The sequence below is a fragment of the Pseudopodoces humilis genome, chromosome 1 (assembly GCF_049639895.1).
Source record: "Pseudopodoces humilis isolate 2021_Gansu_Grassland_sample_001 chromosome 1, ASM4963989v1, whole genome shotgun sequence".
In the NCBI taxonomy this organism is placed as follows: domain Eukaryota; kingdom Metazoa; phylum Chordata; class Aves; order Passeriformes; family Paridae; genus Pseudopodoces; species Pseudopodoces humilis.
This window is the reverse complement of record NC_142200.1, coordinates 9161317-9165908: the sequence shown is the minus strand read 5'-3', so window position 1 is coordinate 9165908 and position 4592 is coordinate 9161317. Positions and strand designations below refer to the sequence as shown.

At 41.7% G+C, this 4592-nt stretch overlaps 1 long non-coding RNA gene across 1 annotated transcript; it reads left to right on the top strand.

Moving 5' to 3' along the window:
- Positions 1–270: 270 nt before the first annotated feature.
- Positions 271–4236, top strand: LOC148185007 (uncharacterized). Its single transcript, XR_015773887.1, has 4 exons — positions 271–389; positions 846–898; positions 2074–3294; positions 3928–4236. It is a non-coding gene; the product is annotated as an uncharacterized LOC148185007 (long non-coding RNA).
- The last annotated feature ends 356 nt before the right edge of the window (positions 4237–4592 follow it).

Sequence of the window (4592 nt, the reverse complement as noted above, 5' to 3'; positions counted from 1 at the left end):
AGAGTACAGGTAATGCCTGGTCTTTATGTCACTGCCTACCTGCATGCTCTCCCTCTCTTCCAAGGCACACCTTACAAAGGCTTTGCCAGCATCCAATGGGAAGACACAAATCCAGGTGTAGGGAGTTTTTTTAAGCACAACAGGAGAGAACTGAGAACAGTTTACAATAACAACACTCCACCACATGCACCCATCCAATTGAAAAAATTAATAATTGCTCAGTATATATTTTAGGAATGCTATTTCCAGGACTCAGGATTTCCTGAGTAGGTTCACAATGACCACACAGGTTTTTCAAGGTCTCATTTAAATTAAAGGTGATTAGTCAGGTGTCAGACCTCAGAATTACCTCTGATTTCCGCTTGTTACAGTGAAATGAAGACTTCAGGGTGAGTGGAAAAGGGGAGATTCATTGGCCCATTTGGCCCTATGCATATTGGCATTTGACACTTGCTTACTCTGTATAGCAGATGCAAAGATAAAAGAAACTTTTAGGGACATCAGAATACCTTTTTATTGCACAATTAAAACCTTCTGCATAAATCCACTAGATTTCTTAGATTACCAATTAGCATCATCATAATTTTTGCTCAAGTAACCATTTCTCTTTACTGGAGGAACAAAATAAGCATCTTTTTTAACTAAAGATGAAAAATACATCTCTCATTTTTATTCTCTACCAGCTTAACTATAAAGTGACAGAATTAAGACTTCCAAGTCTTGGATTATCAACAATGGTTGGTATTTATGGAAGCATAAATACCTTTAATTCAGTATTAAGGCTCTGTGATAAATCCTCTGCTGATGTAAATTTTCATCACTTCATTAATTCCATGTTAAAAAAGGATTGGCTGATTTTCACTAAGAAGAATGACTGGCCATAGCTGCTGGAAAGCTGGTAAGTCAATTGTCTGAAATTTGTCATGCCAGATAATAGGACTGGAGAAGTTAGGAAGGCAGAGAAAGTCTTTCTGCACCTGTAGTAACTCGCTGGTCTGCTCTGTAATTTAATTAATTTGTAACAGCAGAGAAACTAGGTTTTTTTACAACCTCTGAATCAGAAAAAAAAAATATTTCAAGTATCAGATCTGAGACTTAAAAAAATAAACACCCAATATTTTAAAGTGTGTGTAGGGGGAAATCTATCAGTCAGGCAAGGAAAATGTTTATGTAACATTATGTAATTCTACTTAAATTTTCCGACTCATATAATGACAAATCAAAGCATATGGTGCTTTGGCTCTGTAGAAACATTTTCCCTCAAATATAAGAGCAAAAGTTTCTATTGGGAAAGCTATTTAAGACACAGCCACATTCCCTTCAGCGTTTTGGAGTTATTCTGCATAGAAGTCTCACAGCTGCAGGTGATGGGGCCAAATATCTCAGACATATAGTTTGACTTGGTTTTAACAGGCCTTTGAACTTGTCCCATGTCTTGCTGAGGATATCAAGTCAGAACTTCACCTTGCATACCATTGTGTGCATAAAACACAATAAAGACAGGGAAATTTCATTATTGCTGTAGCATCTAGAAATCTTCATAATAAACCAGTAAACACTAGGAACGTTTCCATTACAAAGAAAGACTGGGGAAAATAAAATTAAACAGAATATAAAATAAAATAATAAAATAAAATAAATAAACCAACTCCCTTTGGAAGAATTCACACATATTAAATTTTTTATTTTCACAGAGAAAAAGGCTTTGTCATTCCAAATCAGAAAGTTTTTCTGTAGAGGTTGTTCTACCTGCTCAGTGGGAATTTCTGTGATTCTGACAGGAACAGGATGATGCTTTCAAGGAGCGATGCATTGTCAGGAAAGGGAAGGGACTGATCAGCATCCCCTGGAAAATAATAACTTCTACTGAATATTTTTCAGCATGATAAATGCCTTTGCATGTGCAGAGCAGGTGCATTTTCCACTACTAGCGTCCTGTAAGGCAATGCAAGTCAGCAGCTGCTGCTCACACACAGTCCTGCCCTAAAAAACACACACCTACAGCAAAGCCAAGGAGCAGGAGGGTTGTTATTATCACAGACTAGTTCAGAGTACGCTATTTCATCCCCACAGCTCTTACAGATGTTGGTGTTCTTCTTGCTGGGAAGCTGTTGATTGCAGCTGGAGAAGTTTAAGAACCAGTCTCAGCTACATGAGGTGCTGCTGCAGATTTTTCACAAATGGGACAGGACCGCAGGGTAACGCGTCACGAGCTTTTATTTCAGGCACCAGTCTCAGCCACAGACACAGGAGATGGTGCAACCTCACTTCTCCACGAGCAGACAAGGATCTCTTTGTTTTGAACATTTTATAAGTTTTTCAGCCAATAGAATATTGCTAAAGCTTACAGACAATTGTTCTATCCAATCATTAGAAACACACATATACCTTCTTCAAATAATGCTTGCTTGTTTTTTTTCTATTAACAATACACAATACTCCTTTATTAAGCTTAAAACCTATTATCTTGGTAAACATATTTTTCTGCAGTCTTAAGGTCTATCTCAGCCAAGACTAAAAACTCAACTATTGTTTCATGTCCTTGCATATTGTATTATTGTATCTTCTTTACTTTCAGGCCTTGCAGCTGCAGCTAGCCCTAAGTCCTCTGCTTTGTCTTTTCTGATGCCTATTTTCACAGCTTATAAAAGTCTTCTTACCTTTATTGTTTCCCACAAGACACACAACCCACAGTCTCCCAATCTTCATTCAGAGATTTCCAGCCCCACAGCTCTTGGATCAGAGCTCCAGCAGCCCATGGACCAAGTGCCCCCACCCAGTCATCTTTGGATGCAGCCCCTCATTTTTGGGTTTGCACAAACAACGTGCACACATACGAGTGGAGGAATGCCAGAGCGGGCAGCATCTCCCCTCGCTCATGCTCAGCCACCAAAAGGGAGTGACACGAGTTTGCGTCACTGGAGGAGGAAATAAGTCGTGGCTTGGACCACAACAAACACTTGCACTCTGGCATCCCACTGGAGACCTTGTGACTCTGGTTGTCCCCACAAGGCAAGAACGCTCTCCTTGCATGTGTCTGCCCCACACTGTAGCAGGGACCTTGATCAAAGGCTTGACATCAGTGACACAAGTGCAAAATCAAAGCCAGAGCTGGCTGCACTCCAAGGATTCATCCTGCTGATGTCTCAGCTGTGCCAGTTGGAATTAGTTATCAAGGAAGAGCTGCAGAAACCATACCCCAAGTGCTGAAGGGATTGGGAACGTCATGTATGGCGTAAACAGGAACTGCAGAGCTGTGGCAGGACCAGCCTGGCCTTTGTGGTGTGGGACAAGGTATGATGCAGTTTACTTCAGCACAGCCTTACTCTCCCTCAGCCCAGAAGTCAATGCTCAGGGATTGCTAATGCAGAGAGCCCAAGGGTAAAAGCAGAGGCCTTTCTAAAATATCAGATGGAATTTCTGTCTTCTGGCAAAATGGACAGAATATATCTGTCCATCTATATTCTCTCTGACCCAGACCAGCTCTTTGTACCTTAGCCTGGTTCCATAGCATGAAATCACACTAGGGAAGAGGAGATTCTACCAACTACAGGCTCAGTCACAAAGCTATTTTTTGGTCTCAGACCCCATCTCCAGGAGCTGCCTGACCCAGGCAGCCTCTTCATGGGCTACAGATTTCACTGCAGTGGGACAACCCCCTGTCTGATGTCTAGAGCTACTGTAAATTCAGTCAGAGTCTTTATTAAAGGGACAATTGATACAAGCAGAACAATACATTCTGCATCCTCCCCTACAACATATTCTTGTGTCTTTGCTGGAAATGCTTCCAGCACAGATAAGCAGTTTTTGAATTTCCTCACGTCCCACTCACTGCAGCATTAACACACTCCAGGTTTCAGCTTGCCCAGAGGGGCAGACAAGACACAGTTCTCCAACAACTTTTGCAGCCTACTCTTGTTTCCCCAGATCAAGGTCTGCAGATCCTGAAAGGGTTTGTGTACCCACAGCATCAGCAGGAATCACAAGATGATACAAAATGGGAACACGCTGACCTTCCAGATGCTTTAAATTCTGGCCAGCACCAGAGAGAAAACATGTAAGTCAAAAATATGATCTTCTTGGGACACTTAAGATGAAAAAGAGTAAAATGCACCATTTAAGTCTGACAGTTGTTACCAAACCCACGCATCTCTCCTTACCTCCCTGCCACTGATTTATGAATCAGATGCCTCATCCTCTGGACAGGCACACACACATGTTTCACATTGACACAGGTTTTCTTTCCCACACATCACTGCTGTGTAAGGTGACCATTTGAACTCATTAATTCACCATACAAAGCAAGTATGTTCGCTGAGCTGGTGTCCTACAGAGCTCAAGTTAAGGGCAGGAGAGTGAAAAGGTCTCCCAGTTTAGGGAATGGACAGGAGGAGGGAAGGGAGCACGTGAAAACGATGCACTTTAAACCCAGCACAACCTGCCTTCTCTTCTCCCACGGCATATGGTGTGCACACAATTTGAATGCAAAAAAATAATTCATCACTTGACAAGCTGAGCATATCTGGAACTGGTGGGTCCCCAAGTCAACTTGAGCTTGAGGAGGAAACACTGCAGCTTTTTCTCCACAATGA